General features: G+C 38.8%; 27 non-coding genes across 27 annotated transcripts; 9 read left to right on the forward strand and 18 right to left on the reverse strand.

Moving 5' to 3' along the window:
* Positions 1-278: 278 nt before the first annotated feature.
* Trnay-gua (transfer RNA tyrosine (anticodon GUA)) lies at positions 279-370 on the reverse strand. Its single transcript is given in 2 exon segments — positions 279-314; positions 334-370. It is a non-coding gene; the product is annotated as a tRNA-Tyr (tRNA).
* A 306-nt stretch (positions 371-676) lies between these two features.
* On the forward strand, positions 677-748 carry Trnad-guc (transfer RNA aspartic acid (anticodon GUC)). The gene has a single exon. It is a non-coding gene; the product is annotated as a tRNA-Asp (tRNA).
* A 520-nt stretch (positions 749-1,268) lies between these two features.
* On the reverse strand, positions 1,269-1,341 carry Trnaa-agc (transfer RNA alanine (anticodon AGC)). The gene has a single exon. It is a non-coding gene; the product is annotated as a tRNA-Ala (tRNA).
* A 297-nt stretch (positions 1,342-1,638) lies between these two features.
* Positions 1,639-1,730, reverse strand: Trnay-gua (transfer RNA tyrosine (anticodon GUA)). Its single transcript is given in 2 exon segments — positions 1,639-1,674; positions 1,694-1,730. It is a non-coding gene; the product is annotated as a tRNA-Tyr (tRNA).
* Positions 1,731-2,036: 306 nt separating this feature from the next.
* Positions 2,037-2,108, forward strand: Trnad-guc (transfer RNA aspartic acid (anticodon GUC)). Its single transcript has one exon. It is a non-coding gene; the product is annotated as a tRNA-Asp (tRNA).
* Positions 2,109-2,628: 520 nt separating this feature from the next.
* Trnaa-agc (transfer RNA alanine (anticodon AGC)) lies at positions 2,629-2,701 on the reverse strand. The gene has a single exon. It is a non-coding gene; the product is annotated as a tRNA-Ala (tRNA).
* Positions 2,702-2,998: 297 nt separating this feature from the next.
* Trnay-gua (transfer RNA tyrosine (anticodon GUA)) lies at positions 2,999-3,090 on the reverse strand. The gene is given in 2 exon segments: positions 2,999-3,034; positions 3,054-3,090. It is a non-coding gene; the product is annotated as a tRNA-Tyr (tRNA).
* Positions 3,091-3,396: 306 nt separating this feature from the next.
* Positions 3,397-3,468, forward strand: Trnad-guc (transfer RNA aspartic acid (anticodon GUC)). Its single transcript has one exon. It is a non-coding gene; the product is annotated as a tRNA-Asp (tRNA).
* Positions 3,469-3,988: 520 nt separating this feature from the next.
* On the reverse strand, positions 3,989-4,061 carry Trnaa-agc (transfer RNA alanine (anticodon AGC)). The gene has a single exon. It is a non-coding gene; the product is annotated as a tRNA-Ala (tRNA).
* A 297-nt stretch (positions 4,062-4,358) lies between these two features.
* Positions 4,359-4,450, reverse strand: Trnay-gua (transfer RNA tyrosine (anticodon GUA)). The gene is given in 2 exon segments: positions 4,359-4,394; positions 4,414-4,450. It is a non-coding gene; the product is annotated as a tRNA-Tyr (tRNA).
* A 306-nt stretch (positions 4,451-4,756) lies between these two features.
* On the forward strand, positions 4,757-4,828 carry Trnad-guc (transfer RNA aspartic acid (anticodon GUC)). Its single transcript has one exon. It is a non-coding gene; the product is annotated as a tRNA-Asp (tRNA).
* Positions 4,829-5,348: 520 nt separating this feature from the next.
* Positions 5,349-5,421, reverse strand: Trnaa-agc (transfer RNA alanine (anticodon AGC)). The gene has a single exon. It is a non-coding gene; the product is annotated as a tRNA-Ala (tRNA).
* Positions 5,422-5,718: 297 nt separating this feature from the next.
* Trnay-gua (transfer RNA tyrosine (anticodon GUA)) lies at positions 5,719-5,810 on the reverse strand. Its single transcript is given in 2 exon segments — positions 5,719-5,754; positions 5,774-5,810. It is a non-coding gene; the product is annotated as a tRNA-Tyr (tRNA).
* Positions 5,811-6,116: 306 nt separating this feature from the next.
* Positions 6,117-6,188, forward strand: Trnad-guc (transfer RNA aspartic acid (anticodon GUC)). The gene has a single exon. It is a non-coding gene; the product is annotated as a tRNA-Asp (tRNA).
* A 520-nt stretch (positions 6,189-6,708) lies between these two features.
* Trnaa-agc (transfer RNA alanine (anticodon AGC)) lies at positions 6,709-6,781 on the reverse strand. The gene has a single exon. It is a non-coding gene; the product is annotated as a tRNA-Ala (tRNA).
* A 297-nt stretch (positions 6,782-7,078) lies between these two features.
* Positions 7,079-7,170, reverse strand: Trnay-gua (transfer RNA tyrosine (anticodon GUA)). The gene is given in 2 exon segments: positions 7,079-7,114; positions 7,134-7,170. It is a non-coding gene; the product is annotated as a tRNA-Tyr (tRNA).
* A 306-nt stretch (positions 7,171-7,476) lies between these two features.
* Positions 7,477-7,548, forward strand: Trnad-guc (transfer RNA aspartic acid (anticodon GUC)). Its single transcript has one exon. It is a non-coding gene; the product is annotated as a tRNA-Asp (tRNA).
* Positions 7,549-8,068: 520 nt separating this feature from the next.
* Trnaa-agc (transfer RNA alanine (anticodon AGC)) lies at positions 8,069-8,141 on the reverse strand. Its single transcript has one exon. It is a non-coding gene; the product is annotated as a tRNA-Ala (tRNA).
* A 297-nt stretch (positions 8,142-8,438) lies between these two features.
* Positions 8,439-8,530, reverse strand: Trnay-gua (transfer RNA tyrosine (anticodon GUA)). The gene is given in 2 exon segments: positions 8,439-8,474; positions 8,494-8,530. It is a non-coding gene; the product is annotated as a tRNA-Tyr (tRNA).
* Positions 8,531-8,836: 306 nt separating this feature from the next.
* On the forward strand, positions 8,837-8,908 carry Trnad-guc (transfer RNA aspartic acid (anticodon GUC)). The gene has a single exon. It is a non-coding gene; the product is annotated as a tRNA-Asp (tRNA).
* A 520-nt stretch (positions 8,909-9,428) lies between these two features.
* On the reverse strand, positions 9,429-9,501 carry Trnaa-agc (transfer RNA alanine (anticodon AGC)). Its single transcript has one exon. It is a non-coding gene; the product is annotated as a tRNA-Ala (tRNA).
* A 297-nt stretch (positions 9,502-9,798) lies between these two features.
* Positions 9,799-9,890, reverse strand: Trnay-gua (transfer RNA tyrosine (anticodon GUA)). The gene is given in 2 exon segments: positions 9,799-9,834; positions 9,854-9,890. It is a non-coding gene; the product is annotated as a tRNA-Tyr (tRNA).
* A 306-nt stretch (positions 9,891-10,196) lies between these two features.
* Trnad-guc (transfer RNA aspartic acid (anticodon GUC)) lies at positions 10,197-10,268 on the forward strand. Its single transcript has one exon. It is a non-coding gene; the product is annotated as a tRNA-Asp (tRNA).
* A 520-nt stretch (positions 10,269-10,788) lies between these two features.
* On the reverse strand, positions 10,789-10,861 carry Trnaa-agc (transfer RNA alanine (anticodon AGC)). The gene has a single exon. It is a non-coding gene; the product is annotated as a tRNA-Ala (tRNA).
* A 297-nt stretch (positions 10,862-11,158) lies between these two features.
* Trnay-gua (transfer RNA tyrosine (anticodon GUA)) lies at positions 11,159-11,250 on the reverse strand. The gene is given in 2 exon segments: positions 11,159-11,194; positions 11,214-11,250. It is a non-coding gene; the product is annotated as a tRNA-Tyr (tRNA).
* A 306-nt stretch (positions 11,251-11,556) lies between these two features.
* Positions 11,557-11,628, forward strand: Trnad-guc (transfer RNA aspartic acid (anticodon GUC)). The gene has a single exon. It is a non-coding gene; the product is annotated as a tRNA-Asp (tRNA).
* A 520-nt stretch (positions 11,629-12,148) lies between these two features.
* Trnaa-agc (transfer RNA alanine (anticodon AGC)) lies at positions 12,149-12,221 on the reverse strand. The gene has a single exon. It is a non-coding gene; the product is annotated as a tRNA-Ala (tRNA).
* Positions 12,222-12,372: the final 151 nt, after the last annotated feature.

Genomic DNA, 12,372 nt, shown 5'->3' on the forward strand with positions numbered 1-12,372 from the left:
AAATAACGCCTTTATAAATGCGTACAGATGTCATTCAGTCACTTTATCGGTTCTAACTACAGTTCAAAGTAGTCTCGAGAGCTACATTTGTACATAATGAAGATTTATTTATATTTAGCACAATTACGTGATATGCCTACAACTGCTTTGGCGGTCGGTCGTTAAAACAAAATGAATAAGGTTGAAACGTGGTACATGCATAACAACCCGCTAATGTGCATTCGCTAAAATTCCTCGAACAATGGTAATATTTGAGAGTGAAATGGGACCAAAAAATATCCCGTGAGGCGGAGTCGAACCACCGACCTAGAGATGTCAGATTTTCTTATTCCACTACAGTCTCCCGCTCTACCAACTGAGCTATCACGGGGTCTGTATACAAATGGTTAAATTGATGATTTATACGTATTTGGATGTATTGTACATTTAGTAATAAAAACAAAAAAGCGCCATCAATTGAATCTGAAACGTATATTAGGGGAAGGAGGGGCGATAATTCATTAAGATATTTCAATTGGCAAGAGTAGCAGAGAAAACAAGTAAGTAGAATGACGGATCGGTTGCGCTTAACATATATCGCCTACAGCAATCAATACTATGAATTTGCGGATGCGTTCAATATATTAACAAGATAGCAGTGAGCGTTAAGTACCTAAAAATGATGGTCGTTACTAAGTCCTCGGTAGTATAGTGGTTAGTATCCCCGCCTGTCACGCGGGAGACCGGGGTTCGATTCCCCGCCGGGGAGGACATTATTTTTTACTTGGCTTTGGATTTTCATTCTTTAATTGTCAATTTGACCGCTATAGTAACACCGGATAATAACTGTGTAAGGGTTTGAAACCAATCCAACTGTCGTATTGTTTATGCCGTAGCATCTCCAGTTCATGTCATCAGAAGACGACCAGTTAAGTTTTGAACACGTTCCCAACCTTTAAATGTGTCTACTTTTTAGCATTCATGAGCATATTTTTGAGAAAAAAAACGCAAAGATAAACTAAACCTGACTATCACTGCATCATTAATCCTTTATGACAGATTATTTACTCATTATTATACTACATCCCGAATGTGGTGAACGAGTCGAACTAATCACATTAAAATAAACATGAGAGTGTCAATGAATGAAGGATTCTTGTAACATGTGTAAGGGCAGGACATACACTCGAATCGACACAATTTCCTTATTTCGTTCATATCAGACTCTATTCATTTTCAATGCTGAAAGACTACCGAAAAATTGAGTATTGGCGACATTCAAAAATTTATGGAGGACCCGGGCATCGATCCCGGTACCTCTCGCATGCTAAGCGAGCGCTCTACCATGTGAGCTAGTCCCCCTCTTGGGTAATATGTCATTAAATAACGCCTTTATAAATGCGTACAGATGTCATTCAGTCACTTTATCGGTTCTAACTACAGTTCAAAGTAGTCTCGAGAGCTACATTTGTACATAATGAAGATTTATTTATATTTAGCACAATTACGTGATATGCCTACAACTGCTTTGGCGGTCGGTCGTTAAAACAAAATGAATAAGGTTGAAACGTGGTACATGCATAACAACCCGCTAATGTGCATTCGCTAAAATTCCTCGAACAATGGTAATATTTGAGAGTGAAATGGGACCAAAAAATATCCCGTGAGGCGGAGTCGAACCACCGACCTAGAGATGTCAGATTTTCTTATTCCACTACAGTCTCCCGCTCTACCAACTGAGCTATCACGGGGTCTGTATACAAATGGTTAAATTGATGATTTATACGTATTTGGATGTATTGTACATTTAGTAATAAAAACAAAAAAGCGCCATCAATTGAATCTGAAACGTATATTAGGGGAAGGAGGGGCGATAATTCATTAAGATATTTCAATTGGCAAGAGTAGCAGAGAAAACAAGTAAGTAGAATGACGGATCGGTTGCGCTTAACATATATCGCCTACAGCAATCAATACTATGAATTTGCGGATGCGTTCAATATATTAACAAGATAGCAGTGAGCGTTAAGTACCTAAAAATGATGGTCGTTACTAAGTCCTCGGTAGTATAGTGGTTAGTATCCCCGCCTGTCACGCGGGAGACCGGGGTTCGATTCCCCGCCGGGGAGGACATTATTTTTTACTTGGCTTTGGATTTTCATTCTTTAATTGTCAATTTGACCGCTATAGTAACACCGGATAATAACTGTGTAAGGGTTTGAAACCAATCCAACTGTCGTATTGTTTATGCCGTAGCATCTCCAGTTCATGTCATCAGAAGACGACCAGTTAAGTTTTGAACACGTTCCCAACCTTTAAATGTGTCTACTTTTTAGCATTCATGAGCATATTTTTGAGAAAAAAAACGCAAAGATAAACTAAACCTGACTATCACTGCATCATTAATCCTTTATGACAGATTATTTACTCATTATTATACTACATCCCGAATGTGGTGAACGAGTCGAACTAATCACATTAAAATAAACATGAGAGTGTCAATGAATGAAGGATTCTTGTAACATGTGTAAGGGCAGGACATACACTCGAATCGACACAATTTCCTTATTTCGTTCATATCAGACTCTATTCATTTTCAATGCTGAAAGACTACCGAAAAATTGAGTATTGGCGACATTCAAAAATTTATGGAGGACCCGGGCATCGATCCCGGTACCTCTCGCATGCTAAGCGAGCGCTCTACCATGTGAGCTAGTCCCCCTCTTGGGTAATATGTCATTAAATAACGCCTTTATAAATGCGTACAGATGTCATTCAGTCACTTTATCGGTTCTAACTACAGTTCAAAGTAGTCTCGAGAGCTACATTTGTACATAATGAAGATTTATTTATATTTAGCACAATTACGTGATATGCCTACAACTGCTTTGGCGGTCGGTCGTTAAAACAAAATGAATAAGGTTGAAACGTGGTACATGCATAACAACCCGCTAATGTGCATTCGCTAAAATTCCTCGAACAATGGTAATATTTGAGAGTGAAATGGGACCAAAAAATATCCCGTGAGGCGGAGTCGAACCACCGACCTAGAGATGTCAGATTTTCTTATTCCACTACAGTCTCCCGCTCTACCAACTGAGCTATCACGGGGTCTGTATACAAATGGTTAAATTGATGATTTATACGTATTTGGATGTATTGTACATTTAGTAATAAAAACAAAAAAGCGCCATCAATTGAATCTGAAACGTATATTAGGGGAAGGAGGGGCGATAATTCATTAAGATATTTCAATTGGCAAGAGTAGCAGAGAAAACAAGTAAGTAGAATGACGGATCGGTTGCGCTTAACATATATCGCCTACAGCAATCAATACTATGAATTTGCGGATGCGTTCAATATATTAACAAGATAGCAGTGAGCGTTAAGTACCTAAAAATGATGGTCGTTACTAAGTCCTCGGTAGTATAGTGGTTAGTATCCCCGCCTGTCACGCGGGAGACCGGGGTTCGATTCCCCGCCGGGGAGGACATTATTTTTTACTTGGCTTTGGATTTTCATTCTTTAATTGTCAATTTGACCGCTATAGTAACACCGGATAATAACTGTGTAAGGGTTTGAAACCAATCCAACTGTCGTATTGTTTATGCCGTAGCATCTCCAGTTCATGTCATCAGAAGACGACCAGTTAAGTTTTGAACACGTTCCCAACCTTTAAATGTGTCTACTTTTTAGCATTCATGAGCATATTTTTGAGAAAAAAAACGCAAAGATAAACTAAACCTGACTATCACTGCATCATTAATCCTTTATGACAGATTATTTACTCATTATTATACTACATCCCGAATGTGGTGAACGAGTCGAACTAATCACATTAAAATAAACATGAGAGTGTCAATGAATGAAGGATTCTTGTAACATGTGTAAGGGCAGGACATACACTCGAATCGACACAATTTCCTTATTTCGTTCATATCAGACTCTATTCATTTTCAATGCTGAAAGACTACCGAAAAATTGAGTATTGGCGACATTCAAAAATTTATGGAGGACCCGGGCATCGATCCCGGTACCTCTCGCATGCTAAGCGAGCGCTCTACCATGTGAGCTAGTCCCCCTCTTGGGTAATATGTCATTAAATAACGCCTTTATAAATGCGTACAGATGTCATTCAGTCACTTTATCGGTTCTAACTACAGTTCAAAGTAGTCTCGAGAGCTACATTTGTACATAATGAAGATTTATTTATATTTAGCACAATTACGTGATATGCCTACAACTGCTTTGGCGGTCGGTCGTTAAAACAAAATGAATAAGGTTGAAACGTGGTACATGCATAACAACCCGCTAATGTGCATTCGCTAAAATTCCTCGAACAATGGTAATATTTGAGAGTGAAATGGGACCAAAAAATATCCCGTGAGGCGGAGTCGAACCACCGACCTAGAGATGTCAGATTTTCTTATTCCACTACAGTCTCCCGCTCTACCAACTGAGCTATCACGGGGTCTGTATACAAATGGTTAAATTGATGATTTATACGTATTTGGATGTATTGTACATTTAGTAATAAAAACAAAAAAGCGCCATCAATTGAATCTGAAACGTATATTAGGGGAAGGAGGGGCGATAATTCATTAAGATATTTCAATTGGCAAGAGTAGCAGAGAAAACAAGTAAGTAGAATGACGGATCGGTTGCGCTTAACATATATCGCCTACAGCAATCAATACTATGAATTTGCGGATGCGTTCAATATATTAACAAGATAGCAGTGAGCGTTAAGTACCTAAAAATGATGGTCGTTACTAAGTCCTCGGTAGTATAGTGGTTAGTATCCCCGCCTGTCACGCGGGAGACCGGGGTTCGATTCCCCGCCGGGGAGGACATTATTTTTTACTTGGCTTTGGATTTTCATTCTTTAATTGTCAATTTGACCGCTATAGTAACACCGGATAATAACTGTGTAAGGGTTTGAAACCAATCCAACTGTCGTATTGTTTATGCCGTAGCATCTCCAGTTCATGTCATCAGAAGACGACCAGTTAAGTTTTGAACACGTTCCCAACCTTTAAATGTGTCTACTTTTTAGCATTCATGAGCATATTTTTGAGAAAAAAAACGCAAAGATAAACTAAACCTGACTATCACTGCATCATTAATCCTTTATGACAGATTATTTACTCATTATTATACTACATCCCGAATGTGGTGAACGAGTCGAACTAATCACATTAAAATAAACATGAGAGTGTCAATGAATGAAGGATTCTTGTAACATGTGTAAGGGCAGGACATACACTCGAATCGACACAATTTCCTTATTTCGTTCATATCAGACTCTATTCATTTTCAATGCTGAAAGACTACCGAAAAATTGAGTATTGGCGACATTCAAAAATTTATGGAGGACCCGGGCATCGATCCCGGTACCTCTCGCATGCTAAGCGAGCGCTCTACCATGTGAGCTAGTCCCCCTCTTGGGTAATATGTCATTAAATAACGCCTTTATAAATGCGTACAGATGTCATTCAGTCACTTTATCGGTTCTAACTACAGTTCAAAGTAGTCTCGAGAGCTACATTTGTACATAATGAAGATTTATTTATATTTAGCACAATTACGTGATATGCCTACAACTGCTTTGGCGGTCGGTCGTTAAAACAAAATGAATAAGGTTGAAACGTGGTACATGCATAACAACCCGCTAATGTGCATTCGCTAAAATTCCTCGAACAATGGTAATATTTGAGAGTGAAATGGGACCAAAAAATATCCCGTGAGGCGGAGTCGAACCACCGACCTAGAGATGTCAGATTTTCTTATTCCACTACAGTCTCCCGCTCTACCAACTGAGCTATCACGGGGTCTGTATACAAATGGTTAAATTGATGATTTATACGTATTTGGATGTATTGTACATTTAGTAATAAAAACAAAAAAGCGCCATCAATTGAATCTGAAACGTATATTAGGGGAAGGAGGGGCGATAATTCATTAAGATATTTCAATTGGCAAGAGTAGCAGAGAAAACAAGTAAGTAGAATGACGGATCGGTTGCGCTTAACATATATCGCCTACAGCAATCAATACTATGAATTTGCGGATGCGTTCAATATATTAACAAGATAGCAGTGAGCGTTAAGTACCTAAAAATGATGGTCGTTACTAAGTCCTCGGTAGTATAGTGGTTAGTATCCCCGCCTGTCACGCGGGAGACCGGGGTTCGATTCCCCGCCGGGGAGGACATTATTTTTTACTTGGCTTTGGATTTTCATTCTTTAATTGTCAATTTGACCGCTATAGTAACACCGGATAATAACTGTGTAAGGGTTTGAAACCAATCCAACTGTCGTATTGTTTATGCCGTAGCATCTCCAGTTCATGTCATCAGAAGACGACCAGTTAAGTTTTGAACACGTTCCCAACCTTTAAATGTGTCTACTTTTTAGCATTCATGAGCATATTTTTGAGAAAAAAAACGCAAAGATAAACTAAACCTGACTATCACTGCATCATTAATCCTTTATGACAGATTATTTACTCATTATTATACTACATCCCGAATGTGGTGAACGAGTCGAACTAATCACATTAAAATAAACATGAGAGTGTCAATGAATGAAGGATTCTTGTAACATGTGTAAGGGCAGGACATACACTCGAATCGACACAATTTCCTTATTTCGTTCATATCAGACTCTATTCATTTTCAATGCTGAAAGACTACCGAAAAATTGAGTATTGGCGACATTCAAAAATTTATGGAGGACCCGGGCATCGATCCCGGTACCTCTCGCATGCTAAGCGAGCGCTCTACCATGTGAGCTAGTCCCCCTCTTGGGTAATATGTCATTAAATAACGCCTTTATAAATGCGTACAGATGTCATTCAGTCACTTTATCGGTTCTAACTACAGTTCAAAGTAGTCTCGAGAGCTACATTTGTACATAATGAAGATTTATTTATATTTAGCACAATTACGTGATATGCCTACAACTGCTTTGGCGGTCGGTCGTTAAAACAAAATGAATAAGGTTGAAACGTGGTACATGCATAACAACCCGCTAATGTGCATTCGCTAAAATTCCTCGAACAATGGTAATATTTGAGAGTGAAATGGGACCAAAAAATATCCCGTGAGGCGGAGTCGAACCACCGACCTAGAGATGTCAGATTTTCTTATTCCACTACAGTCTCCCGCTCTACCAACTGAGCTATCACGGGGTCTGTATACAAATGGTTAAATTGATGATTTATACGTATTTGGATGTATTGTACATTTAGTAATAAAAACAAAAAAGCGCCATCAATTGAATCTGAAACGTATATTAGGGGAAGGAGGGGCGATAATTCATTAAGATATTTCAATTGGCAAGAGTAGCAGAGAAAACAAGTAAGTAGAATGACGGATCGGTTGCGCTTAACATATATCGCCTACAGCAATCAATACTATGAATTTGCGGATGCGTTCAATATATTAACAAGATAGCAGTGAGCGTTAAGTACCTAAAAATGATGGTCGTTACTAAGTCCTCGGTAGTATAGTGGTTAGTATCCCCGCCTGTCACGCGGGAGACCGGGGTTCGATTCCCCGCCGGGGAGGACATTATTTTTTACTTGGCTTTGGATTTTCATTCTTTAATTGTCAATTTGACCGCTATAGTAACACCGGATAATAACTGTGTAAGGGTTTGAAACCAATCCAACTGTCGTATTGTTTATGCCGTAGCATCTCCAGTTCATGTCATCAGAAGACGACCAGTTAAGTTTTGAACACGTTCCCAACCTTTAAATGTGTCTACTTTTTAGCATTCATGAGCATATTTTTGAGAAAAAAAACGCAAAGATAAACTAAACCTGACTATCACTGCATCATTAATCCTTTATGACAGATTATTTACTCATTATTATACTACATCCCGAATGTGGTGAACGAGTCGAACTAATCACATTAAAATAAACATGAGAGTGTCAATGAATGAAGGATTCTTGTAACATGTGTAAGGGCAGGACATACACTCGAATCGACACAATTTCCTTATTTCGTTCATATCAGACTCTATTCATTTTCAATGCTGAAAGACTACCGAAAAATTGAGTATTGGCGACATTCAAAAATTTATGGAGGACCCGGGCATCGATCCCGGTACCTCTCGCATGCTAAGCGAGCGCTCTACCATGTGAGCTAGTCCCCCTCTTGGGTAATATGTCATTAAATAACGCCTTTATAAATGCGTACAGATGTCATTCAGTCACTTTATCGGTTCTAACTACAGTTCAAAGTAGTCTCGAGAGCTACATTTGTACATAATGAAGATTTATTTATATTTAGCACAATTACGTGATATGCCTACAACTGCTTTGGCGGTCGGTCGTTAAAACAAAATGAATAAGGTTGAAACGTGGTACATGCATAACAACCCGCTAATGTGCATTCGCTAAAATTCCTCGAACAATGGTAATATTTGAGAGTGAAATGGGACCAAAAAATATCCCGTGAGGCGGAGTCGAACCACCGACCTAGAGATGTCAGATTTTCTTATTCCACTACAGTCTCCCGCTCTACCAACTGAGCTATCACGGGGTCTGTATACAAATGGTTAAATTGATGATTTATACGTATTTGGATGTATTGTACATTTAGTAATAAAAACAAAAAAGCGCCATCAATTGAATCTGAAACGTATATTAGGGGAAGGAGGGGCGATAATTCATTAAGATATTTCAATTGGCAAGAGTAGCAGAGAAAACAAGTAAGTAGAATGACGGATCGGTTGCGCTTAACATATATCGCCTACAGCAATCAATACTATGAATTTGCGGATGCGTTCAATATATTAACAAGATAGCAGTGAGCGTTAAGTACCTAAAAATGATGGTCGTTACTAAGTCCTCGGTAGTATAGTGGTTAGTATCCCCGCCTGTCACGCGGGAGACCGGGGTTCGATTCCCCGCCGGGGAGGACATTATTTTTTACTTGGCTTTGGATTTTCATTCTTTAATTGTCAATTTGACCGCTATAGTAACACCGGATAATAACTGTGTAAGGGTTTGAAACCAATCCAACTGTCGTATTGTTTATGCCGTAGCATCTCCAGTTCATGTCATCAGAAGACGACCAGTTAAGTTTTGAACACGTTCCCAACCTTTAAATGTGTCTACTTTTTAGCATTCATGAGCATATTTTTGAGAAAAAAAACGCAAAGATAAACTAAACCTGACTATCACTGCATCATTAATCCTTTATGACAGATTATTTACTCATTATTATACTACATCCCGAATGTGGTGAACGAGTCGAACTAATCACATTAAAATAAACATGAGAGTGTCAATGAATGAAGGATTCTTGTAACATGTGTAAGGGCAGGACATACACTCGAATCGACACAATTTCCTTATTTCGTTCATATCAGACTCTATTCATTTTCAATGCTGAAAGACTACCGAAAAATTGAGTATTGGCGACATTCAAAAATTTATGGAGGACCCGGGCATCGATCCCGGTACCTCTCGCATGCTAAGCGAGCGCTCTACCATGTGAGCTAGTCCCCCTCTTGGGTAATATGTCATTAAATAACGCCTTTATAAATGCGTACAGATGTCATTCAGTCACTTTATCGGTTCTAACTACAGTTCAAAGTAGTCTCGAGAGCTACATTTGTACATAATGAAGATTTATTTATATTTAGCACAATTACGTGATATGCCTACAACTGCTTTGGCGGTCGGTCGTTAAAACAAAATGAATAAGGTTGAAACGTGGTACATGCATAACAACCCGCTAATGTGCATTCGCTAAAATTCCTCGAACAATGGTAATATTTGAGAGTGAAATGGGACCAAAAAATATCCCGTGAGGCGGAGTCGAACCACCGACCTAGAGATGTCAGATTTTCTTATTCCACTACAGTCTCCCGCTCTACCAACTGAGCTATCACGGGGTCTGTATACAAATGGTTAAATTGATGATTTATACGTATTTGGATGTATTGTACATTTAGTAATAAAAACAAAAAAGCGCCATCAATTGAATCTGAAACGTATATTAGGGGAAGGAGGGGCGATAATTCATTAAGATATTTCAATTGGCAAGAGTAGCAGAGAAAACAAGTAAGTAGAATGACGGATCGGTTGCGCTTAACATATATCGCCTACAGCAATCAATACTATGAATTTGCGGATGCGTTCAATATATTAACAAGATAGCAGTGAGCGTTAAGTACCTAAAAATGATGGTCGTTACTAAGTCCTCGGTAGTATAGTGGTTAGTATCCCCGCCTGTCACGCGGGAGACCGGGGTTCGATTCCCCGCCGGGGAGGACATTATTTTTTACTTGGCTTTGGATTTTCATTCTTTAATTGTCAATTTGACCGCTATAGTAACACCGGATAATAACTGTGTAAGGGTTTGAAACCAATCCAACTGTCGTATTGTTTATGCCGTAGCATCTCCAGTTCATGTCATCAGAAGACGACCAGTTAAGTTTTGAACACGTTCCCAACCTTTAAATGTGTCTACTTTTTAGCATTCATGAGCATATTTTTGAGAAAAAAAACGCAAAGATAAACTAAACCTGACTATCACTGCATCATTAATCCTTTATGACAGATTATTTACTCATTATTATACTACATCCCGAATGTGGTGAACGAGTCGAACTAATCACATTAAAATAAACATGAGAGTGTCAATGAATGAAGGATTCTTGTAACATGTGTAAGGGCAGGACATACACTCGAATCGACACAATTTCCTTATTTCGTTCATATCAGACTCTATTCATTTTCAATGCTGAAAGACTACCGAAAAATTGAGTATTGGCGACATTCAAAAATTTATGGAGGACCCGGGCATCGATCCCGGTACCTCTCGCATGCTAAGCGAGCGCTCTACCATGTGAGCTAGTCCCCCTCTTGGGTAATATGTCATTAAATAACGCCTTTATAAATGCGTACAGATGTCATTCAGTCACTTTATCGGTTCTAACTACAGTTCAAAGTAGTCTCGAGAGCTACATTTGTACATAATGAAGATTTATTTATATTTAGCACAATTACGTGATATGCCTACAACTGCTTTGGCGGTCGGTCGTTAAAACAAAATGAATAAGGTTGAAACGTGGTACATGCATAACAACCCGCTAATGTGCATTCGCTAAAATTCCTCGAACAATGGTAATATTTGAGAGTGAAATGGGACCAAAAAATATCCCGTGAGGCGGAGTCGAACCACCGACCTAGAGATGTCAGATTTTCTTATTCCACTACAGTCTCCCGCTCTACCAACTGAGCTATCACGGGGTCTGTATACAAATGGTTAAATTGATGATTTATACGTATTTGGATGTATTGTACATTTAGTAATAAAAACAAAAAAGCGCCATCAATTGAATCTGAAACGTATATTAGGGGAAGGAGGGGCGATAATTCATTAAGATATTTCAATTGGCAAGAGTAGCAGAGAAAACAAGTAAGTAGAATGACGGATCGGTTGCGCTTAACATATATCGCCTACAGCAATCAATACTATGAATTTGCGGATGCGTTCAATATATTAACAAGATAGCAGTGAGCGTTAAGTACCTAAAAATGATGGTCGTTACTAAGTCCTCGGTAGTATAGTGGTTAGTATCCCCGCCTGTCACGCGGGAGACCGGGGTTCGATTCCCCGCCGGGGAGGACATTATTTTTTACTTGGCTTTGGATTTTCATTCTTTAATTGTCAATTTGACCGCTATAGTAACACCGGATAATAACTGTGTAAGGGTTTGAAACCAATCCAACTGTCGTATTGTTTATGCCGTAGCATCTCCAGTTCATGTCATCAGAAGACGACCAGTTAAGTTTTGAACACGTTCCCAACCTTTAAATGTGTCTACTTTTTAGCATTCATGAGCATATTTTTGAGAAAAAAAACGCAAAGATAAACTAAACCTGACTATCACTGCATCATTAATCCTTTATGACAGATTATTTACTCATTATTATACTACATCCCGAATGTGGTGAACGAGTCGAACTAATCACATTAAAATAAACATGAGAGTGTCAATGAATGAAGGATTCTTGTAACATGTGTAAGGGCAGGACATACACTCGAATCGACACAATTTCCTTATTTCGTTCATATCAGACTCTATTCATTTTCAATGCTGAAAGACTACCGAAAAATTGAGTATTGGCGACATTCAAAAATTTATGGAGGACCCGGGCATCGATCCCGGTACCTCTCGCATGCTAAGCGAGCGCTCTACCATGTGAGCTAGTCCCCCTCTTGGGTAATATGTCATTAAATAACGCCTTTATAAATGCGTACAGATGTCATTCAGTCACTTTATCGGTTCTAACTACAGTTCAAAGTAGTCTCGAGAGCTACATTTGTACATAATGAAGATTTATTTATATTTAGCACAATTACGTGAT

This window comes from Mytilus galloprovincialis, chromosome 11, assembly GCF_965363235.1.
Source record: "Mytilus galloprovincialis chromosome 11, xbMytGall1.hap1.1, whole genome shotgun sequence".
Classification (NCBI taxonomy): Eukaryota; Metazoa; Mollusca; class Bivalvia; order Mytilida; family Mytilidae; genus Mytilus; species Mytilus galloprovincialis.